This window comes from Haliotis rubra, unplaced genomic scaffold (genome assembly GCF_003918875.1).
Source record: "Haliotis rubra isolate DU_JTF1 unplaced genomic scaffold, ASM391887v1 Scf163, whole genome shotgun sequence".
Taxonomy (NCBI): Eukaryota; Metazoa; Mollusca; class Gastropoda; order Lepetellida; family Haliotidae; genus Haliotis; species Haliotis rubra.
Genome location: NW_025765592.1, coordinates 947,938 through 973,772, shown reverse-complemented (window position 1 = coordinate 973,772; position 25,835 = coordinate 947,938). Strand labels below are relative to the sequence as shown.

Below are 25,835 nucleotides of genomic sequence, written 5' to 3'. Positions count from 1 at the left end.
ATGGGAGCGAACTCTGCCAAGCCCGATACTTAATTCAACTGTAAATTCCGTCCATTTAGTAGAGTTGTTGATGGGCCAACAGTAGCTGGATAAATGTAACACGTTTATCTCCCTTTACTTGTGAACACGCTTTATCATCAGTTTATTTCTCAGAGACACTGTTACGAGACAATAGAGCACTTGCTACGGAATGTATATCTGAAGGATTATGCTTGTGTTTTTCTTCTTGTACTAGTTCTCTGTGTGTGTGTGAGGGAAATAGTGGTTAATATCGTTTTGTTTCATAACTCCTCAAGATGGTTGTGTTTTTTCGTTTCAGTCATAGCTTTTCTTGTTTCAGTCATAGCTTTTCTTGAAGGGCACCACATTCATGATGCTACACAGTTATGTCAATATTTTATAAGAATTTCACTCCAATACATCCCCACATGGGTACATTGTGTGAAGCTCATTTCTGGTGTCCCCCGCCATGATGTTGCTGGAATATTGCTAAAAGCGGCGTAAAACCAAACTCACTCAGTCAGGCAGTCACTCCAATACCTCATCCTAGACAACAGTGTGTAACATGGATGACAAATTTAGCTGTTTTCTCAAAACTGTCGAGGCTAAGGAGATCCCCCCAAAAGGAAGGATGTTTTTAATTTTTTGAGAGCTAAGAAACACTCAATTTACTTGCTCCAAGATACCCATTTTGACAGTAAGTTAGAGTTGTACGTTCGAGCAGAATGGTGTTTTGATTGTAATAACAGCCAATCCCAGGCTGTTGCAATTTTAATCAATAACAACTTTTCTTACAAGATTCATAGGGTTATTAAAGGTGACAATGGGAATTTTCTGATTGTTGATATAACAATATGTGAAAAAAGAACAACATTGGTAAATCTTTATGGGCCTAACGAGGACTGTCCAAATTTTTATATTTCCATACTTCAACAAGCTTTGTCTTTTAACAATGAACACTTCATCTTTGGTGGTGACTGGAATCTTGTTTTAAACCCAGACGTTGATGTTTATAATTATATCAATGTAAATAATCCAAATGCTCGGGAGGAAGTGTTAAAGCTGATTGGTGAGCTGAACCTAATTGATGTGTGGAGAGATCACAATCCAGATTCTATGAAATTCACTTGGCGTTGGAAAAATCCTCTTAAACAAGCTTGTCTAGGTTTCTTTCTAGTGTCTGAATCTCTGTTCCCATATATTCAGTCAATGGGTATCAATGCTGGCTACAGAACAGACCATTCACTTATAGACGTCTGGTTTAGTTTCAGTGATCAGGGGAAAAGAAGTTCGTATTGGAAATTTAATTCTTCTCTTCTGAAAGATAAGGATTATATTTTGACTATAAAAGAAGTGATTTCAAATGTGAATAAGCAATATGCTGCACTTGTTTACAATTTTGATAACTTAAATGAAGTACCTACCTGTGATATTCAATTTAGAATAAATGATCAACTTTTTTTGGAAACCCTCTTAATGGAAATAAGAGTAAAAACAATATCCTACTCTTCATAAAAAAAAAAAAAACTCCAGAAAAGAACATGACTTCACTGAACAAATTGACACTTTAGAAAACTCAGTCTCTACTTCTCAAGATGTAGAAATTCTTGATGCTAAGAAAAGAGAATTGGAATGTTTGCGATAAACAAAAATGGAAGGGATATTTGTTAGATCAAGGGCCAAATGGATTGATGAGGGAGAGAAAGTTACCACTTATTTTTGTAACTTTTGTTCTTTGTAACAGAAATTTTGTAAGCAAAACTTAGAATGAAATTGAAAGACCTGATGGATCTGTTATACATGAATCTAGTGATAGTCTTGAAGAAGCAAAGTCTTTTTATGAGAATCTTTATTCAGGCAACAAGGACTCTCAGTCTAATTTAGACATCTGTGATGTGTTATGTGAGGATTTGCCTGTCTTGGATAAAGTTGTTTCAGACTCTCTAGAAGGTTACATTACTTACAACGAATTATTTAAGTCACTGAAAAGTATGAAAAACAACAGAAGTCCCGGTACAGATGGTTTTACCGCAGAATACTTCAAAATGTTTTGGATTGATTTGGGTTATTTTGTGTTGCGGTCAATCAATAGTGCTATCGACATTGGCGAGTTTTCCATTACACAAAAATTAGGTGTCATTACTTGTATTCTTAAGGGTGATAAACCTAAACATTTTCTTACAAACTGGAGGCCCATTTCCTTGCTTAATGTAGTTTACAAAATGGCTTCTTGTATTGCAGAAAGGCTTAAAAAAGTCCTCCCAATTCTAATTAATAATGACCAAACTGGCTTTATGTCCAATAGATATATTGGTGATAATATAAGAATTGTTTATGATACTTTAGTTTTTACAGAATCACAAAATATTCCAGGTATGTTATTAAGAGTTGATTTTGCTAAAGCATTTGATTCTGTCTCATGGACATTTATACAGAAAACGTTATCTTTTTTCGATTTTGGACCTGTCGTAAGAAGATGGATTGAATTTTTTTATAAGGATATTAAATCTTGTATTACTTAAATGGTGTTTTTCTTAAGGAACTTAATAAACTGTTATTTAATTTTGTTTAGAAACAAAAACCTGACTGAATAAAGAGATAACAATGTGTAGACCAGTTAAGGAGGGTAGATTGGGTATGATTAATATATTTGAATATGTCAAAAGCTTTGAAGGTGACTTGGATGATAAAAATTGTTACTAAAGATCCAAAGTCGAAATATATTTTAAATGCTAGTTATTGTAAATGTAGTGAATTTGATAAGCATGGCAAAGAAGTTTTGAAATAAAATTGTCAGAAATCTGAAAAATCCCTTCTGGATTGATTGTTTCAATGCTTTTTGTGATTTTTCAAGTAAAATTAAGCCTGATAATTTTGAAGATTTCTTGTCTGATCATATATTTTATAATAGCAATGTTGTTATTGATAAGAAAACTATTTTTTATGAAGGGTGGTTTCAAAGGGGTATCTCTCAAATTTGTGATCTTGTTGATGAAAATGGCAATTATCTATCTCTGGTTGAATTTAATGAAGGGTATCAATTAAATGTATCTTTTTACTATGGAGTCATCAGCTCTATTAGAAAATATTTTGCTGGCTTGTCAATTGTGAAAGAAAACTCTGGACAATGTGCAGGAAATACACCAATTACTCGGTTATTACTTTCAATTAATAAAGGCTCAAAAGCCTATTACTATATTCTTTGTTCTTCAAATAGGACGCCAAGAGCACAGTTAAAGTGGCAAGAGGATTTTCAGAGTGGTCTTGATTGGAACTGTATTTTCCTAATCTCGTTTAAAGCAACACAAGACACCAAACTGAGATGGTTCCAGTACAGGATACTCCTGGAAATAAAAGATTCTGACTTACGTTCATTCTGTAATAAAGAAATGGAATCTATTTGTCACTTATTATGGGAATGGGAATTTGTACAAACCTTTTGGTCAAATTTTTTATCATGGTTAACAGAAGGTTGTGACCACATTCATAATCTCAAACTCACTATGGAACTGATAATTTTTGGCTGTAAAGAAAATGTTTTTAGTGACTCTGTTTTGACTTGTTCATATTATTGGGAAAATATTACTTGTACAAATGCAAGCTCAATTCTGTTTTACCAAATATTGCCTGGTTCAGAAGTGAGTTGAGATTGAGATATAGTATTGAAATTTTTATTTTTTTAAACAAAAGCTGTAACGCCGAATTTTGAAGTGAATGGATTGTCTTGTTTCGTAAAAAATTCCACCTGTATACCATTAAATTACTGTATATCTTCGGACTGAGCTGTCCCCTGGCTCCTTAGTTTTGACTGTAACAGGGATTCAGAAATAAAATTTAAATTACTAAAAAAAACTTGGCGTAAGACACTGAGCATGCTTGTGGATCTATGTGGTCTTTTATGACCCACCTTTTGGATAAGACAAATGATGGATTAGATGAAAATCGTCTGCGATAGTTGGGAGTCTGACTGTTTCTTTGACAAATTGTCGAAGGGGGCAGTGTTGAATGACCTGGATATTCTTTTTTAGCATTTGCTGGACAATGTATAATCTATCGCTGTGTGTCGCAGTCTTTAAATTACCTATGAGACAACTATGGCACATGCCTTGAAACTTAAGCTGAAAACCAAATGTAAAACCTTCAAGTAAATATTGTGCATCTGCTGCATTGGACTGACCATAAAGATGCAACCAGGGAGTTAATTTGTCTAGTCTGACGGGTGTAGGAGCCAAAGACCTTACCTTTATATCCTCTGGTTGGCTGCCTTCTGCTGGTAAAGCATGGGCTCATACTGTTGTTGGATAGGGGTTGTGAGACCCCCAGTCCTTGAAAGCAGCTGGCCACCCAAGCGAAGGAAATGTCATTGCACTTGCTGCATCTGTGCTGGGTACACAGAACTGTACCTTCTGCATCCATGCGATTTATTAAATGCAATAAAACACAAGGAACTGCTGACCGCCATAAACGCCTACCTGTTGACGTCCCAACTGCGGGGTCATGTATTTTAACCATAAAGGCGGATGCGAAGTGATGCGTCGTGTATTACCGTTAGATTGATGATATAATGCATGAGGTGTTATGCATGAGTGATGTAATTTCTAGGGTGGTGTGCATGCATGTCCACTGATGAGAATAGGCAAATTGTAATCATAAGGTAGCGTACCTCCAATAAAAACATTTAGTAACTAGTACTAAATGTCAAAAGTAATTGCAGATGACTTTGCAAATGACACTGGCCAATTAATTATTCCTTGAAAAGAGTTGCATGTATGTATTATGCTAAAGTAAATCTAAGGACTTGGTGTTTAGCAACCTTGATCCATCTCCACCCAGGCAGAATGAAAACAACACACATCCTCCCCAGTCCAAATTTGATCCTTCAGCATTGTAATATCTGTCATCTTGGAGCATGCATGCAACCCTCGTCCACAGACATTAATAGCAATTGGTACTGTTCTGTTGGGACTTCCTACCTTCTTGATTACCTTGATGGATAAGTGAGATTTGAAACATTCTTCACCTGATGAATCTGTTTGTGAACCTACAGCTTCTGTTTTCTTTACAGTCTTATGCTTCTTACCTTGTCTTGGCTTGAAATTTGTCTTGCCTGCACTGCACATTCTTTTCTTACCACACTTCTTGCATGTTTCCCCGAATGCTTGGCAATTCATTCACTTCTTCACACTTGGTGTGAAGTAATCATTCAGTTTTTTCTTCAGTTTCTCATATGCATCTAGCGCTGCATTTTCAGGATTAGGTAGACTCTTTTCTAGTCTTGCAATTTCTCTCCCACCATAGATGATAAGAGCGTCTTCTTATCTTCGACACTTATATTGCGAAAGAACCTAAATACCTTCTCAATGCCCTCTAACCATTCATCCCAGGCTCTGCCGTTGGTTATTTGGTCATTACCTGGTATAAACTGTGAACTGTTAAGTGTCCTATTCTGAACTGTGATGGTTGTAGCTGCTGGTCCACTCTCCGGGTCTGCCTACGCCATTTTCTAATGCAAGTGGTGTGAGCATGACCTCTGAGTTGATATACCCAATTTCATTAATTGCAAACTTTTGTTCATTAAGAATTACACAATTCAGTCTATGAGTGTTCCTGTTAACTTATGAGTGCCAATGTAATATCTGACATCTTGGAGCATGCATGCGACCCTCGTCCACTGACAACACAATAGCTGCATAGCTTTTCTAGAGAGTGACATTATTTTAGAGTTGTCTCCCTTGGACCACTCAATCAAGCGAAGGGTGTGTGGTCAGCTGCAATCGCTGTTGTTACAAGCATCACGCTCAGCTTGTTTCAGCAGCCTATTTAAGCAACAACTGAGGAGTCCATAACCTCTTCTGTTATTTATTAACATTTGTAAAAACGTAAGACAACATGTCTTCATTACAACAGTTGTTTGTGTTTTTCAATAGTCTGTCTAATCCATTGCACATATTGTCGAACCTTGTCTATCTATCATCATAATAAACATAGGTTGCTATCAGTGTGGAGGTTAATCTTACAGACACATAAGCTATTGGACATTCTGTAAAAAAGATTTGGTTCCTCCATAGTAAAAAGTTCTGTTGGAACTTTTCATTGCAATATTTGTTCCTGTAAAAGTGCATGTGGAACAATTATTTCGTTCTGCATACACAGAATTTATTCCGGGTAAATAAGAACTTTCATACACATCCTGAAGTGTCTATAAGAGGGTTTCGTTTGTTGGGGTGCTCTTAGAAATTGGGGGGGGGGGGGGTGCCAATGGAAAGGAAGAAAGGATTTTTCCAATAGCATTTGTTCCATATGGAAATGTTATGTTGTCTGTTGATTGCAAAATGTTATACACAAAAAATGAGCATGTATTTACAAAACCCAACATCTCTATACACACACACAGAGCCCTGAGTGTATCGGCAAATGAACCAGCCAATGAGCGTCATCGTTTCACTTAAGTGCACACCCACCCGCTCTGACTGGGTTCGGTATCCCAGGTGTTTCATTTCGAGGAAAGTAACCCCAAGTACAAAATATTGCACTTTTGATTTGAGATTGTATGCTTATAATTTTGTTTATTTGATTTTTCATAATCAGCAATGTATATTATATGTCATGAATAAATGATAATTGTGTTTTAATTATGTTGTTTTGTTTTTGTTGCATGTGACCTTTAAGTTAAATTTAATGAAAATACTCATAAATGGTACTCTGTCTCTCTTTATCACAAAGTACATGTGTTACATAAAAAAAAAAAAATCAAAATCTCGATTTTGATATATTGAAGCAAAATTGTCAATTTGAGGTGCCATGTCTGGCCTTAAAAGGGAGCAGAGTCTCACCTTAGCCAATTTAGCTTTCTCATGAACTGTCTCCTGGCTGTTGTTGTCCTTATGATTTAACATTTAATATAATTTCAATGCCTGATAGTGACTGGGAAGGTGTTTCTCCATACATGCAAGAGAAATCAGAGGTCACATCAATGTGGTATTTTGCCATGCCACTCTAGATCTGAAGCCTGATGTTGGAAATATGTAATCTAGCACCCTCTTTTGCTTCAACACACTTTACTGCCTTGTACTAACTTGAAGAAGATGTGGTACTTGGACATATAGGTACATATAGTACATTTAAGTCCAGTTAAGGTACCACTATGTCTCACTATCAAGGTCCATCACTCGGTCACCCTCATCCATTAGAAATTTCTGACAGTGCTTCCTTTATGCCTCAATGTGCAGATTTTCCAGTTTGCAGACATGAACTAGGGTTATACATAAACACCAGAACCTGCTTAGATGAAAATGATAACCATTGACCCTTGTGGAATGTAACATTAGGGTTCTGAGTTCACAAAAAAGTGATATGATAGTGTTTGACATTACTAAATTATCTCCCCTGATTATCGAAATACACTGTTTCTTTCTGTCACCCAATAACCCATACATTATTGGAGAGAAAAACGGTTTTCAGCTGATATTGACAAGCATTGTTAATTGTGACTAAATCTAATCACTTTTGGGCAGGGTATCTGATATATTCCCTAAATTATGTGGATTTTGTCACTTGTGTTGCATAAAACTGGCTTATTAAATTGGTAAGTTTTAGCAGCCTCAAAACAGTAAACAGTTAGTATTTTTTTATTTCCTGGAATTATTTCAAAGTCATAACTAGATAAATGAATAGACTAAGTCTGGTAAGTGTTTCACACTGTTGGGCACAATCCAATCCCTTTACTTTATACTTTCTAGCAAAGTTCATTTTTCAGCCTTACATATGTCAGGACATAAAAGCTGCTAAATTTGACTGTGGCCAATTTCTGGCCTGAATTCCATACTTTCTGTCCAACTTTGAACAATGTTTCTGACTCCTCTCCGTGTGTACTTTTGTCAAAAGCTTACTGTTAAGATGCTTATAAACTGACGGGCAAAAGTTAGTATATGACGTTTTGAACGTCCTGTAACAAAGACATACACCGAAATTTCCCAAAAATATTTAATGCATCATAATAAAAAAACACTTGAGCTGTAAATCACAATAAATCAACAATTTCATTCAAGGAGTTTGTGAGCCGCTGTCAAGTAAACACGCAAGGGGTGGAATTTTGCATAAATCGATTATCACAATCTGAGTTTATGAGTCAGTAGCAGGGGCATTCCTTGAATACAGGATCTTGTGCACATCAGTATCGTGTGTGACCCCTGCTGCGCCAATGCATGCCCTCACATCGTCTCCTCATTGACGTCGTCCAAACGCCGAATGGCGTCATTGGGGGAATGCGGTACCATTCCTCTCTGAGTGCTTGCTCTAGCTGTTGCCTGTTCTGTGGAACTTGTTGCCCGACCTCTGATCTTCCTGTCCAGATGATCCCAGAGGTGCTCGTCGGGTTCATATCCGGTGAGCACGCTGGCCAGGGCAGGACGTCAACATTGTTCTGTTGCAGAAAGTAGCGAGTCTCTCTGGCAGTGTGAGGTCTCGCGTTGTCATGTTGTAGGAGTACACCCCGGGTTGATTCTGTAGGAAGGGTACCACAACTGGCTGTAGGATCTGTCCGATGTACCCCGTGCATTGAGATTGCCCTGCACTACAACCAGACGGGTCTTCTGGTCTCCACAGATACAGCCCCAAACCATGACTCCACCCCCCCGAATGGATGAACTTCTCTGATGCATGGCCTTGCTAAACGTTCCCTCGCCGGCCGATATACCCGTTCTTTGCCATCACACTTGTAAAGGGTGAAGCGGCTTTCATCGGAAAAGAGAACACGCCGCCAATCTCGGACTTGCCACCTGTATACTTGCCTTGCCCACCGCTGTCTGTTTTGGCGATGTCTGAGGGTCAGGACCATTCCGCGAAGGCGGTAAGCCCTTATACCAGCTAATCTCAATCTTGGTCACTGTCGCGACGACTGATACGATGCCCGTGCCGTAGCCCGCCCGTCGGCGTTGCCGTCCACGAACCTGTTCTGGAGATGGATAGTCGGATGTAGCGGTCTTCTATGGGTGTAGTGACCCGTGGTCGTCCACTTCTCGGCCTGTCTTGAGTGCTACCAGTATTCGGTAACGTGTGAACAGCCTGGAGATTGTTGCTGGGGTACAGCCCGAGCGTTCTGGCAAGATGAGCTTAGGTAGCTCCCATATCGCGCATTCCAATGGCTCGGCTCGCTGAATTTGTGTCAGCTTCGCATTTTGCATGTGCTTTCAGTTACTGTGATATGCCAGCGTGTATCCATCCCATTTCTACCCGACTGGTGCACGTGCATGTTCGTGATTTTCAACGATTACATGTTATACCTTTTTCTTGTGCTAGGGGTCACGTGACTACATCTACTGACATCACTACCATTCTGCAATATTCTCGTGACTTTGACAATGTTTGCTTTGGATGTTTCATTGGAATTTAGACATGCTCAATTTCCCCAAACCAAATTGAAAACGTTATACTAACTTTTGCCCGTCAGTTTAGAAATGAATCGGAAAATATTTGGTTTAGTGTAACTGATAACTTCAACTCAACCAAACAGGACATGGTTTCCCATGGTTTGTTCGTACTCCTCATAAAAGAACCATTTCCACTAACACTACACTACGATGTACTCCTCAGCATTGATTTGACACGTGTGATAGCCTGCACAATCTTCACCTTCACTATGATGTACTCCTCAGCATTGATTGGACACGTGTGATAGCCTGCACAATCTTCACCTTCACTACGATGTACTCCTCAGCATTGATTGGACACGTGTGATAGCCTGCACGATCTTCACCTTCACTACGATGTACTCCTCAGCATTGATTGGACACGTGTGATAGTCTGCACGATCTTCACCTTCACTACGATGTACTCCTCAGCATTGATTGGACACGTGTGATAGCCTGCACGATCTTCACCTTCACTACAATGTACTCCTCAGCATTGATTGGACACGTGTGATAGCCTGCACAATCTTCACCTTCACTCGTGGACTCTATCTTGGTGCTGATACAGATTCTGGTTTCTTGCAAGTATGCCTCCTATTCTGTGGCATTGTCTTGGAGACCTTCCTCCTCTGCCATCAACCACAACCAATGGGGCAATTTAGACAGCAGCTGAGAAGACAGGGAATACTTGAATGTAACTATTCCCTGGTGGTGGATTTCTTGCTCCACCTCCATCAGGCCTACCGATGAAAACTTTCCCACTGTGCAGAAAAACGCAGAAAAGCCCACATTAATCGTGGAAATAGCAACATAAACACATTACCTCGCAACTGAAACAGTGAAAACGGCAACGAAAAACTATGAAACTGCAACATTTTTATATCAGGGAACTTTGACCTCTACTGCGCATGCGCATTACGATCCGGGCTTCTTTCCAACTTCCAAGCAACCATGAGTCGCCTTGCGTAGAAAAAGTATTAAATATGTCGAAATAATTGCTGCCAATCGTTTCATACGAATGGAAAGTAAACTAAACAAGTGTGCACACAAATATCATGATGATAAATGCCAAATAACACAACAGAAATACTTAAACAGGAATGTAACTTTTGTCCAAGCTGGAAAATGCCAACATGCGGTCGAGACTTCCTCTTCCATGTGCGCATGCGCAAAATCGAAGTTGTGGGCTCCTCGTTTTACGATGCAGTGTTAGCGATTTAAAGTTGACGTTTTTACTGTTTCAGTAGTGAGGTATTATGTATATGTTGCTATTTCCACGATTAATGTGGGCTTTTCTGCGTTTTTCTGCACAGTGGGAAAGTTTTCTTTGGTAGGCCTGTCCATGGGGCCTTTAGTGGCTGCCCAGGTTATAGTTTCCCTAGTTATCAGCTGCCCTTTTCTACTGAGAAAAATGTATATGTATGTGTTCGTGCATGGGAGTGTGCAGAGTATGGAGGATCTTTGTGACTCAAACTTGTTAAGTTTAGATGACCTTTTGATTCTAATGTGAGCCTAGGATCAGACAGATTGTAGGTTATCACCTTGTCACTCACTCAGAGATGATCATTAGATCAGTGGAGTGATGACAGCAAAAGATGTTGTCAGTAGCATATGTAACATCCTAGCAGATGGTGATATCCAGTTATTAATAACATCCTCAGAAACAAAAAAAGATCATCAATAATAATGGAAGCAGTGTCATTATAGAAAGTGTCTCCATAAAGTGGATGTGATATCAAAGGAATGCTAATGTAGATGTATTTATACTGCATATATCATTGTAATATTTTCTATGCTTCAAGGTGTTTTTATTTTGTTAACTGTGATCTATCTTGTGAAATATCTAATGCTACTTCACACCAAAGGAATTATGAAACTATAGTTGTCAATGTGCACAATTATAAGAATGCTACCTCTGTTACATGCAGTAGTGCCTTTTTCCAATGCAGATATTGAAAATCGAAACTTGGCACACAGATAGGTCAAGCTGTGAACTGATGCCTTTTGGTAGTTGACTATTGTGGGAGATATCAATGACTTTTTTTCCAGTCTTATGAATGTACCATTTCTTTGGCATAGTTCCTTCTTTTAATTCATGATATAAATTATGTCTCCCCCCAAAGGGTCAGGAGACATTGTTTTTGGTTGAGTTTCCGTCAGCGTTGCCATCAGTGTTCCCATTGTTTCCAGAACATAACTCTAAAACTGTTTGAACAATCTTCACCAAATTTGGTATACTGCCTCTCCATATCATGTAGATGTGCCTTTTTGGGATTTTCTTTTTCTTTTTCAATTTTATTTTTTTGAAGTGTAAAGTTCGTTTCCAGAGCAAAATTCTGAAACTAATTTACCCATCTTCACCAAATTTGTTATACTGCCCCTCCATATCATGTAGATGTGCCTTTTGGGGGTTTTAGTTGGGGTTTTTTCAAAAAAAATTTTTCTTTTCAATGGCAACAAATTTGGACTTGGTCTTTTAAGCAAGCACACCTCTTCATCTCTGCTTTGTGAGCCCTTTTTACAGCTTATGACCATCCAACAAGAAGGAAAGGAACACTTATTGATCATATTTATGAGAGAGATACAGCATACTGAAGATCTGGTGTTGTTCCATTCTACTACAAATCACCTGATGAAGGGGCAAGAAGTAGCCCAGAAACGTTGTGATATACAATAAACAAGAAGCTGCCATCCATATACTGGTCTTATACATTCTACTACAGTTTCCATGATATCACCTATCTTGTTCTTGATTAGATTCAGTAAAAAAGTTACATCCATAACTGAATGTTATAAAATTTGATTTTGATTTCAGCATTTGTTAAAATATTTATTGACTAGAGACAATATTTATAAAATAAAACAGTGGAGTTGTTGATTTGTTGATAAGCAATTAAGTTCAATTGAATCTAAAAATATTAAATGAAGACTTTATAAACATAATAACATACTATCAATAATATGTATTTACATATTTAGAGATTTTGAAATTGAAGGAATCAAATGAATTGTTCGAGGTCTCAATGGTGAATTGGGGGAAGGGGAGTTATCTGTTTTTACGAGTAAAAACACTTTCTAGTAATGGATAGATTTTGTATTAAAGCAAAAACAGATATGTTGGTAACTAAGACCTAGTTCCTAATCGTTAAAAAAATATCAAGTTCAAAAGTATCAAAATGTTCAGAAAACTATAAAATATCAGTGATAATTCACATGAAATGCTATGGTTATGAGACAAATTATTTGGTTTAGCATGTCATGCTGTGAGTGGGGAGACGGACGACACAACTTCTTCTATTGACGGCTATAGCTTTACTGCCGAGACATGTGGTTACAAGCGACACCACCGCGTTGTATCAGGGGAGGCAACTCTAGGTTGCTTACCTTAGCTCGTGATATGACATCCCCCTTTCCTAACAATATAAAGTATGGTTTACATTGAATCGTTTTTGTGGTTATTTTTACACTGTACATTCAAGAATTGAAAAAGTATTTAAAGGTTACTGGTGATTTCAGTTACAGTCATCCCTTGCCATAACGCGGGTCTTGGGGTCCATGGATGACCCCCAGCGTTATTAGACACCCGCGTTATAGTAACTATTACATAACGCGGAACAAAGGCTAAGTAAAATCGTATTTTCCATGGACATAACAAAACTGCTATTTCATGTATTGTGCCCAGTCAAAACTATATCGTATCGTTGGAGGTGAAAAAAAACACTTTGTAAATGAAAATGGATGTATGGACTGGAAACTTGCAATCAAACATCACTAGACATGATATTTCAATTGTTGTTCCTGTTATGCTACTTGTTATTCAACTAAGCTGGAAATAGCAATCAGGTGTGTACAGATGTTTTGGTCCAATGTACAGGTGATTCAGTTAAAAACGACGAGATAACATAGCATCAAAGAATTTCTATTCCATTATCAGAATAATTTGTATCTTAAGCAGTTATTTTAACAGAGATATTATATATTGCTATAGTATAAGTGTAATGCATGTTTTGTACAAACATATTTAACATAATAATTAACATAGGCTAAGGTTACCTGGCTGAATACATTTTACGTAGGGATTCGAATCCACACCCTCAGAGTCAGGCATCTAATCGCCAGCACACAAAGTCAGACGCCTAGACCGCTCAGCCACTGCGTCCAGAAGAAATTGTGTCGTCGTCTTTGTCGCCTGGTTATTTCTCATCTTGTGGCCAATCTGACATCTTGTTGTCTGGTTAGGTTGGTTTACCACTAGGACTTCTGTAAGTATTTGACGTTCTCTGAATTGTCTTCTGTTCCTGCGAAGCGTCACACCTTGGCCAGTTTGTACGATATATGATCTTGGTTCATGGCAACTTGCTTGGATTCTTGCAGGTAGCCACCTGCCTGAGGGGGAGTCTTGTATAAGTACGTACTGCCCAAGCTCAAATGGAGGGAGGTCAATTGGCATGGAGGTCATAATATGATTTCTGATTATCTTGTCTTTGTTATCCCCCGCAACGCGTTTTGCGGGGGGTATTAAAATGGACTCCGTCCGTCGTCCGTCTCGTCCGTCCGTCCGTCCGTGCACATTTGTCTTTTCCGGAACAGAACTCTAAAACAGTTCAATATTTCTTCACCAAACTTGGCACATAGATAGATCTGGTGGTGTACTGGTGCCTTTTGGTAGTTTTGGAATTCTGAATAAAACATTTTTGGCATTTCCATGGCAAAAAGTTCGACTAAGCCTGAAATTGGTGGTAGTGCACTTTTCCGGAGCAGAACTCTAAAACCGTTCACTATTTCTTCACCAAACTTGGCACATAGATAGATCTGGTGGTGTACTGGTGCCTTTTGGTAGTTTTGGATTTCTGAATAAAATATTTTTGGCGTTTCTGTGGCAACAAGTTTGACTTAGCCTGAAATTGGTGGTAGTGCACTTTTCCGGAGCAGAACTCTAAAACAGTTCACTATTTCTTCACCAAACTTGGCACATAGATAGATCTGGTGGTGTACTGGTGCCTTTTGGTAGTTTTGGATTTCTGAATAAAATATTTTTGGCGTTTCTGTGGCAACAAGTTTGACTTAGCCTGAAATTGGTGGTAGTGCACTTTTTCGAGACAGAACTCTAAAACCGTTCACTATTTCTTCACCAAACTTGGCACATAGATAGATCTGGTGGTGTACTGGTGCCTTTTGGTAGTTTGGGAATTCTGAATAAATTATTTTTGGCATTTTTGGCACCATGGCAACAAATTTGACTTAGCCTGAAATTGGTGGTTGTGCTCTTTTTCCGGAGGTGAAATCTAAAACCGTTCACTATTTCTTCACTAAACTTGGCACATAGATTGGTCTGGTGGTGTACTGGTGCCTTTTGGTAGTTTTGGAATTGTGAATAAAATATTTTTGGCGTTTCCATGGCAACAAGTTGACTTAGCCTTACATTGGTGGTATTGTCTTTGTTTCATTCTATCCTGTATATCGTCTCTTGCTTCACTCCTATTCCTGATATGAACTGGTAGGTTACTTCTTATTTTCCTATTGTAGAGAAGTTCTGCTGGTCTTGGTAGCCAATGGTCTATTGGTGTTGCTCTCAAGCACAGTAGGGCCATGTTGATGTCCTTATCACTTGATTTGGCCTTTAGAATAGTGTCTTTTGCAGTTTTCACATTTCTCTCGACGAATCCATTTCATTGTGGGTAGATTGGTGAACTTGTGGTGTGCGTGAATCCCCATTCTCTTGAGAACGTGTTAAACAGTTCAGAGCTGAAGTGGCCACCGTTGTCGCTGATCACTTTCTCTGGTAACCCATGCTCCGAGAAGACCTGCTTCATTATGTTCACAACAGCCATGCTTGTGCATGGAGATGGAAGTTTCTGATGAAAAAGAATTTTGAGTAATAATCTGCTATGATGATGTAGTTTGCTCCTTGAAGGTGGAACAGGTCTGTGCCGATGACAGTCCATGGTCTGGTTGGTATTTCATGTGGCATGAGTGTGTCTTTGGAGTTGGATCTCTGGATCACTTGGCATGTGGGGCACTGTCTTGTTATTTCTTCTATTCTGCATTAATGTTAGGCCAAAATACAGTCTTTTGCTCTCAGTTTACACTTCTCCATGCCCTGGTGGGCTTCGTGTATTTTCTCAAGGACCATTTTCCTCATTGAAGTATGACTCCGTTCTCTACTGATAGTTCATCTCTGAAGGACCGATATTCTCTTGTACTACTTGCAATATCTTTTCTTTCTCTGGCCACCCTTGTATTAGTTGTGCTTGTGACGGGTCTTCTGCTGTTTCCTCTCTTATCTGGTCTACTCTTTCTTGGCTGAAGTTTACATTGCTTATTTGTAAGTCCAAGTCAATGTGGTCATCCTTCATACTTGTTACTCTTGAAAGTGTGTCTGCTATCAGCATTTCTTTTCCAGGCTTATATCTGATGGTTGCATCATAGTTTTGGACTCTCAAAAGCATTCTGTGTAGTCTGGGTGGAGCGGCTGTCAGGTTTTTTAGCTGTATCATCTCCAGCGGTTTGTGGTCGCTTTCCACCGTGAACTCTTTACCATAGACATATGTGTGGAACCTTTCACAACCGAATACTACTGCAAGGAGCTCTCTTTCGATGTTGCGTAGCGTTGCTCTGTTGGTGACAAGCTCTTTGATGCGATGGTTATCGGCTTGTTTTCCTGTATCAGCGCCGCCCCAAGTCCCTTTGTTGACCACATGAATTCTGATTCTTTCTGTAGCATTTCCCTGAAGTGAGTAGTGTGCTCTGATAAGTTTCGGATGAAAGGGGACATGTCGGTAACGATGCCTAAGAATTCATGCAGCTGTGTCTTGTTTGCTGGGTCGTTTATGCACTTGATTGCTTCAACCTTGTCTGGGTATGGGTGAACGCCATCTTTGTCCAAGACCATTCCGAAGAATTCGATCTTTTCATGCTTTATGTGGCACTTGCTACTGTTGAACACCTAGCCGTGCACTTCTAGATTCCTGTCATGTTCTTGTTCGGTTCTGCCATATATTGTGACATCATCTGCGCTGCCAATAGCCCCAGTGCAGTTTTCTAGTATCTGATCCAATTTGTGTTGGAAAACATCTTGCGCCATAACAAGTCCAAAAGGCATTCTTCGAAAACAATATCAACCAAAAGGTGTGTTAAATAGTGTGAACCTTCATCTAATTTCACAGACCACTACCCATGTGTTGCATCCAGCTTGCTGAATAACTTGGATCCACGGAGTTTGTAAGTTATTTTTTCTAATGTTGGCGTTTTGTGATGGCATCATCTTATTTCCTTGTTGAGGTCTTTTGGATCCAAACAACTTCGAATTTCTCCATTGCTCTTTCGGGAGAAAGCAAGATTGTTTACCCATTCTGTTGGTTCTGAAACTTTTCTTATGATTCCATTTTGTTCCATGCTATCTAGATCAGATTTCATTTCTTCGGGGAGGTGAATAGGGCATTTCCGTGGTGAGTATCACGGGTTGTACATCCGAGTCCAAAGATATGTGGTATGTGCCTGGGAAGTTCCCTACCCCATCGAACTGTTGTGGGTATTTTGATATCAGGTCTTCTGCTGAATTTATTTTCATTCCTGGCTATTGTTGTATGGAACAGTAAAGAGTCACAAGTCTCATTAGTTTGGATGCCATTAGTCCTAAGATTGCTGGACCTGCTGAAATATTCAATTGGGATCCATTCCTTGTCATTACTTTGGCAATGCAGTGTGACGCATCCCAACTGTTCAATGATAGTGTCATAATATGCCCTAAGTATGGTTCCTTTTTCCATAACGATACCTGGGAGTGGGTTTCCATTGCTTCCAACATGATCTGGAACATTTTCCTAAACATCCTAATTGGCAGTGTGTTGCCTTGGGCACCAGTGTCCACTTTTGTCCTAATCCTGGCAAACTTGTTTTGTCCTATTCTTGTTCTTGTGATCGCTTCATCTTCTAAATCCTCTTCTATGTTGCTCATGTTTGATATTATGATGCTGTTGATTGTTAGGTCTTGACAATCATCATCCCCCTGGTATATATTATCTGTGCTATTATCAGTCTCTTCCATGTAGTGGATTGTTCTTCCTCTGTCATTATTTCTATATCTAGATGTTGATCTGCTCCTAAATCTGCCCCTTTGCATTGGTCTTCTCCTCTGTTTGGGTTGGAAGTTTTCTTTGTTTCTACACATTCTCCCAAAATGGTTCTTGCCTCCACTGTTGTCACATATCGCCTCTATCTGTGGAAACCCTTCTCTCTATGTGAGCGAAGGGTCATCTGTGGAAATTATCATAAGCTTGCCCGCATCTATAACATGGGTTTCTGTTTTATTTTTGCTTGATGTAGTCAACTTGAGTAGTCTGCGTGTACATGCTTGACTGAACACTGGCAAGTTGTCTCATATGGCATATTGATGCTTCAAATGTTCTTCTTATGTTAAGAGCTTCATTAAGTTTCAGTGTTTTATCTTTGCCTAGCAGTTCTTTTTTGCAACTCTGTACGCTTTCTTCCTGTAATTATTTGTTCAATTATTCTCTCGTCAAATTCTTCTTTAGAAAAATCACATTGGAAGGCTTGTAATTTACATCTAGAGACAAAGTCATAAAGGCTTTCATTTTCTTCTTGTTTATACTTTTGTAGGTAAAGCCAAGATACACGAAAGTTCGTCTTGGGTTCAATTTGCATTTTGAAATTTTCCCATACGCTATCCGGATTCTTTTTGTCTTGTTCAGGTGGGGTAGCTTAGTGGGTAAAGCGTTGGCTTGTCACGCCGAAGACCCAGGTTCAATTCCCCACTTGGGTGCAATGTGTGAAGCCCATTTCTGGTGTTCCTCTCTCCCCCCCCATGATGTTGCTGGAATATTCCTAAAAGCGGCGTAAAACCAAACTCACTCACTCACTCTTTATCTCTTTTACGGAGAAATAGAGTTTGCTTAAACATGGCTAGGGCTGTTGGCTGGTCGGACGAAGACCACTCCATTTTCGGTGTAAATTCTGACATTATGTGTTGCACTATGTCTTCCTATTCATTAGTTGAGCAATGAAGAATGCATGCAAGAATGCGAGACTATTACCGCTGCCACCATGTCATGCTGTGAGTGGGGAGACGGACGAAACAACTTATTCTGTTGATGACTATAGCTTTACTGCCGAGACATGGTTACAGGCGACACCACAGCGTGGTATCAGAGGAGGCAACTCTAGGTTGCTTACCTTAGCTCGTGATATGACATAGCAAATCCTCACAAGTTTTGTATCAATGAATGAAATTGAGCTTCTGTACTTCTGGCATGCTGGTACTTAAACTGTATATCATGTTTTCCTTATATTTTTCTCTCTTTTGTTTGCAGTTCATAAAACAGAAAATACCCTTGAAGAGATGAACATGTACAGTCTGTGTTAGCAAAGAAGACCAGTTGCTGCTATGAATTAGGAAAGCACTAACTGCATGAACTGCCAACAGGAAGCTAATGCAAATCGTGGAATTCAAGATACACTAACAAATGAACAACACAGGATGGATGAATTTGACATACAGATGCAATTTGTGAAATCATTTAGAAAGACAGTTTGTAAAATGTTAGTAATTATGAACGGTTTATACTGTGTTTTTAACTTATGGCAAAATTTGATCTTACACAATTGTCCTGAATTGGGGTTGACGTGTTAACTGAATTTATATGGCTTTCATGCAAATACATAAGGAATTCTTGGCCATTCAGTGGGTTTTATTTATTTTCTAAAGAGAAAAGAGGAAAGAAATTATTGATATAGCACAGGGTCTTTTCTGTGCAATGAACTTAACAAATGCTTGAAAATAGTGCAAAGTCACTTTGCTATTTCTTCATGCCACAAGTACTCATCATATAAAGACAGTGATCTTATTTTTTTCCATGAAACATCAGACCAACTCTGTGTGTTTTTTTGCAGAATTTATGTCCTAAAAATAAAAAAGTTGTTTAACAAACTATCATTAAAATATTTACACAGTTCACTATGTGTTACGAGGGAGGGGTGCAAAGAGAGGAACAGCCAGGTGTGCGAGAAAGGATGGAGACAGCACAGCACAGGTAAATGAATCAATAACTTTGTCGTCACTTGTGCACATGCTTCATGTACACCTGTCTGTTCGTCTCTTTGCACCCCTCCTTCATAACAAATAGTGAACTGTGTATATATTTTAATGATAGTTTGTAAAACAACTTTTTTCTTTTTAGGACATAAATTCTGCAAAAAACTCACAGAGTTGGTCTGATGTTTTGATTATGATCAGCGTTTCATTGAGTATTATATGTTTATTAGTTTTCGAGTTAGATTGCGATTCCTCAGTCCACTTTTGAGCCAAACGGACTATACTACCAACCAAATGGAACAGGGACAGTATGCAGATATTCTTTCATGCAGTGATTTGTTTGAGGATACAAATTACAGGACAAACTCTTGTAAATACATGTAGTTAAGATGTAGTAAATGTTAATGCACACATGAGATTTCATATAAAATCTGTTGTTAGTGCAAGTTCTGTGGAGACTTCATAGACAGTAGATCAGCAAAAAAATGTTTTGCCAGCATATGGTGGTATGTTCAATACCACTACTAATCAAATATTTTAGCAGCTAAATATGACTGACTACTATCACTTTACCAAATTCTATACAAGTACAAAGTATTTCAAACATATACTCATAGAAACAAATAAGGGAACACATGAAAGTACAAGTGTTCCATCATTTATTTCCAGAATTTCACTTACAGTGCAATACATTCCTTGTGAAGAAACCTGGAAGAGAATAAAGGAACACTTGTACTTTCATGTGTTCACTTATTTGTTTCCATGAGTATATATCCAGTCCCTACTACATCACAGGAAAAAATCTGTTCATGCACTTGACAGTATGAAACATACTGAACCATGAGTAAACTGCAAGTTGTTCATAATTTTTTGGCAGATAACTATAACCTTATACCTTATAACCTTAAACGATACTAGTATTTAGATAATGTCAAGAAATGAAAACAGAGAAAACATTTGATAATAATGGGTGTTGATTGTTAATGAAAAAACTCCACGAAAACCTGTTGGTCAGGTTCCTGTCCCTTTTTTCGCTTGATGGTGTGTTTTTTTTATCTAGTTGCTTATAAAGGGTGGACTAGAGGGATAATGCATGCAGTTATGTGAGCGATTTGCACTGCATGTGCAATAAACATCAACTGAGGTGAAATGATTACATTTTTAAAATTATTCTATCTCACAGAGTGTACTCTCTCTTTTTTATTTGACTGTTGAGTGGAAACGAACTGTAAACAAAGTTTCTGGCCTCTCTTGAACCCTTTGCCCGAACACTCCCCACTGCTCCCATTCCTGGACAGCCTAGCAGCCACCTGAAAAGCATGCAGCATGCTCTCCGGTTAATCATGTTACTCCCCTGTCTGTTTTGTCTGGTGAGAGGGTAGAAGACAAATCCTCAAGGAAAAGGAAGGTCTGTGACAAGTGCAATAAGAATTTCTCTTCTTTGGACACTTATCCATCATGCATTGACTACATGGGGCTCTGCGCATGGACCACAAGATGGAAGATTTGTGAGAAGTTTAATGTTGACGACTTTGCTACCTATTTCAAGGTCAGCTCCAGGCGACTGGCAGACTGAGATAGAAAGAAATTAGACAATACAGGCTCTTCTGCACCCAAGAAATCCAAGACTGATAGACCTACCAAGAAAGCCCATAGGATTTCTCATTCACAGACAGAAAATGATGATTTTCTTGACACCCTGTTGGACTCCGACCGCAGCAAGAATATCAAACGTTTTTTCCATGCGTCTGATTCAACAAGGAGTTTGCTGACCCCCAGACCTGTTGTTTCATCTAGAGTGGTGGTAGTTAATAGATCCCCAGACCAGCTAGGATCGGCGCTTCCCAGATCTTCACCTACTGTGCAGGATTCTTCATTTACTGTGGACATTTCCACGAAATCAGCGATCTCTACCTCTGCAATCGGCAATCTACAACCGGCGAATCTCCTGGGATCGAGGATTTTCTCTTCAGCTGCGACTTCCTGGATTGGCGATCAACCCAGATCACAACTGTCATTCAGCAATCCTTTCTACATCAGTGAACCCCTTGATCGCCGCTCCTCCATCTTCGATAGTTGGCCAGTCCATTCTTCAGCAACTACAATCTGTCTTCTGTGCATAGAGCATTCGTTGACGGTTATGACTTCGTCAACTCTGCCTTCAGGTTTGGCGATTCCTGCCAGTTTGGCGATCTCTTCAAGTTTAGTCACAGGCTACTAGAGCTATGCAGCCAAACCTACCTGTCTTTTGGGGTCATTCCCAAGATACACAACCTCAAACATGGACTTTGACTTGATGGTGCGAGTAATGATGATGGCTTTGAAGCAAGTACAGCAACTAGATGCGTTTCCATATCAGAATCGTCAAGTCCTACCTCCGAGTTCGCTGATCTCACCAGTCAGTGTTCAGCAAAACCGCCTCTCCTTCTCCCACAGGGAAACCCCTTCATCATATCTACACTCAGTTCGACACATTTTCCTACATCCTGTGTTTTCAACACTTTAATTTGCCAGTTGGCCATTAGGGCCTGCTGCCGCCTGAAGGCTTTAACATCTACAGGCTGGGAATGAAATCTGCAGGCCCAGTCAAACCAAAACTACACTGTACTCAGTTTCTCACTATTTCTACCAAATCAATTAGCAAAGCCTATGGCACAGAGAGAAGTTTTTATTTGTTGAAGACTGGTGCTGACATTCCCTTGGGCAAAGCACTGAAATACCAGGAAGTGAAACTGTAAGTTATCGTAACATGGTGGATCATGGATGATTCTGGAACGTCAATAAAGAAAAAAATTATGGGAAAGATTAAAGTTGAAAAAAAAACCAGATAATTTACTGAAGGCCACAAGGGCCTGCAAATATTTGAAACTGCTGGCCTGATACAATAACAACCAGCCCTGGTCCTCCAGGCCGGCAATTATTTCGAACGCTGCCTACATCTACAATTCTCCACCAGCTAGAGTAGATTTTCAACATCAAGAAATGAGAGCTGAATCCAACTTCATACACCTGCACTCAGTCTACCATTTATTGCATCAAATATCATGGAGGTTAACCTAATAATGCACCGGTGACGTCATACAGGGAGTTGACTGGAGGTACACGGGTAGTTCTTTGTGACTCGGTAGACAACCACATTGACTACTATACAGTTCAACTGTATTATCACAAAAGTTTTTTGTGTGTGTGAAGTTTTGACTACATACTTACAGAATGCAATGCCTACCGGGTCTATAACATGAACAAGGGATTACTGGATTCTGTGAAATAACAAAGAGAGCAATGAAGCACAAGGCAGCATTATAGCAAGACAGCAATTGCACTTTAGCGCAATAACTGCTCCCCAGGCACAGTTCCTACTACTTTTCGTGGTGGCTCAACAAATCAACTTTTATGGAAGTGTCCCGTTCTATGTCCATTCCTGAGGTTCCCAGTTTACCTATCCTTCTACTTTCAGCGTTCCATCAGTACATTAAGTGGTGGCTCATTGACTCAACACATCATACCTCTATATAGTGAGTATGCAGAAGAAAACACTGCGACAGTGACAGGAGTTGCTGGGTTTACTAACGTTAGCCCAAGCCCTCATGACCAGAGATCAACTACATCTATGGCCGATCCAGAGGAGCACCAATCCCCAAGTGCCAATCCTTTTACATTTGTCGCTCCATCACCATCGGTGTTGGTGGCTCGACGAATGGAGTGTCTGAGTAGGAGTTTGCTTGATGCTGTCAACTCACACTCATCACCTCTTCTTAGACGCATCACTTTCAGCATGGGGAGCTCATCTTTATGATCAACAAGTGGCAGGGCTGGAGGACTGGTGTTCAAGGCAGTCATCCTAGCCATTGCACATTGGGCTAAGGATCTACATATGACCAGTCTTCTGATACAATCAGACAACTTGACGGTGGTATGGTTCATCAATCATCTGGGTTCAACAGGATTGTCGCACCTTCTAGAGTGAGCAATCAAGTCAATTCTCCCAAATGATAGAATCCCTGGCAATCTCAGCAAGAGCAACTCACATACTGGGAGTAAAGAATGTCATCGCCAACTCTCTGTCCAGGTCAAAACAATTTGCCTACCGATTAACAACCTGCAGATTGATCTGTTTGCGACCAGGTTCAACAACCAATGCTAACTCGTTCCTACCACCAGCACTTCTTCCACGAATACTACAGGAGTTAGTAGATAACACTGCTTTTGGTCGCACCTTACTGGCCAACTTGAGTTGGTTTGTCGATCTGTTAAGCTTTACCGAACCTCCCGAAGAGAAAAATATTGAGCGCATCATTTTCAAGACCTTCTTCCTGGTAGCTCTTGCTACTGCTGCATGTATGTTGGAACTCCACACTCTGGATGTCTATCACATACGTTTCGAGAGGAAGAGGCACAGCAGAGTTTGTCTGGGTCACCGATGGGACTTCATAGTGAAGAGCCAACTGCCAGGACAAGAGGATAGGCTTTTTACCCTCCTGCCGTTGTCCTCCATCCTTGGGCTCAATGACATCAAAGACATCACATTCTGTCTTAAAAATTTGAATATTTTAACTATAAACTGTATATTTATAATACTTATCCTATCTCATGCAATGGATTCCCGCCCAACCATCCCCACTTCACAGAATACAACAATTGCTCCAAGATGAGAATGACAGGACGGGGGAGTCACATGACCAACCGGAGAGCATGTTGTATGGTTATCAGGAAGCCGCCAGGCTGTCCAGGAACGGGGGCAGTGGGGAGTGTTCGGGCAAAGGGTGTAGGCCAGAAAATTTGTTTACAGTTCGTTTCCACTCAACAGTCGAATTAAAGAGAGAGTACACTCCGTGAGATAGGATAAGTATTATAAATATTCAATGTATAGTTAATATTTTCAAATTCCTGAAACTTTCACATAATGAATTCTGTTTCTTTATGTTTGTATATTTTTGGTATGTCATTGTGGCCCAAGTGCATAGATCGATACTCATGCTGTTGATCACTGGTTGGTCTTGTCAAGATTTGTTTATTTACAGACAGTCTCTATATAGCTGGAATATTGCTGAGTGTGGTGTTAAACAACAAACAAATAGCTGGTCTGGCCACAGACAGTCAGTACAATCCTCTTGGCTGAGGGCAAGAGCTTACCATGGCTGGGGAGTCTACACCCAACTGCTTTTCTATCTGTTTATCTAAAACTTAAGCAATAAAAAGAATGTGACTGCCTCAGTGGACGTTTTCCAAAAGCCTGGTTAACTTTGATTATATAAATTATGTATTAGAAGGGCAACATCAATGACCCAACTATGTACCTTGGAATTACACTACTGAACATTATGTAGCTTGCCAATTCTTAATATGCTGAATACAATTTTACGTGGAAATGCATGCATTAATTTTTAAAGATCAAGATGGCTTTAGCCATTCAACAGTGGAAATATCTGTATGTTACAAAGCTGGTTGGTTGTTTGTTTTATGCCCCTCACTCAGCAAACTGTTCCTATATTTCCGAATGCTTCAGAATGGCTTGCGAAACATTGTCAAAGCAAGACAATATTGCACTCTTTCCCTTTAAATCTCTTTAAGGAAAATACAATATGGTTTTGATTGCATTCCACATGTTTTGACAAGATTACATGTATTTGTAGAAATGTAGAAATTCTTTGTTGATGAGCATATTGAAATTGCACATTGAAAATGTTGTAACTTTAGGATATACTAGTACATGTAGTACCAAAAAAATGTATTGCATATATAGAGAATACTACACGAGGTCTCATTACATACAAATTATACGAAACTCATGACCTTTCTATGGTATCTGACCGAGCGAAATATAGGAAGGTCACAAGTTTCGTATAATTTGCATGTAATGAGACTGAGTGTTGTGTTTTATTTATTACCCACGACTTACCTGCATAAAATTGACAAAATAGCGTATTTTTGTTGTTTTTATGCTTTCAAACCGAAACTGGTTTCATAAAGAGGTTGCGGAAGAATTTTGCATGACGTCATACTGTATTGAAGTCACCAAGCCATTCTCGTCTGCCACCTCGTTGTCAAAAGTACCCTTGGTAACCGATGTCAGGATGCATGTCAGTTGTCATCATGTCAAAGCGTGGATAATTGTGTCGACTGGGGAATTAGCTCATGTTTAAGATGAGGTGTACGTTCAATATGTTGACAAGACGAAGGAATACGTAGAGTTCAAACTTCTTTAGTTACATGACAACAAAATACACAAGACATAAATGAGGTGAGCGGATTACCTGCTCAACCCCAGGGCGTTTCCAACGAGCAGCATTATCCCGCTCGTGGATGTCCCTACACAGATTGTCAGAATACCAGACTCGTACTCCTTCCACATATAGATGTGAGCATATTAAGTATAT

General features: G+C 39.4%; 1 protein-coding gene and 1 long non-coding RNA gene across 3 annotated transcripts in view; one reads left to right on the top strand and one right to left on the bottom strand.

Annotated features, from left to right (window-relative positions):
* The window catches only part of LOC124271750, a 387,369-nt gene extending 368,232 nt beyond the window's left edge, over positions 1-19,137 (top strand). The window contains exon 23 of the mRNA XM_046706916.1: positions 18,737-19,137. The gene's annotated coding sequence lies outside the window, so the exon portion shown is untranslated. The remainder of the gene's footprint in view (positions 1-18,736) is intronic.
* On the bottom strand, positions 3,714-24,025 carry LOC124271751. Of its 2 annotated transcripts, none has more exons than XR_006897122.1 (3): positions 24,014-24,025; positions 11,606-11,612; positions 3,714-3,852 (listed from the first exon to the last, which is right to left on the bottom strand). It is a non-coding gene; the product is annotated as an uncharacterized LOC124271751 (long non-coding RNA). The 2 variants fall into 2 exon arrangements; XR_006897121.1 differs by lacking the exon at positions 11,606-11,612 and adding an exon at positions 10,260-10,265.
* Between the last annotated feature and the right edge of the window lie 1,810 nt (positions 24,026-25,835).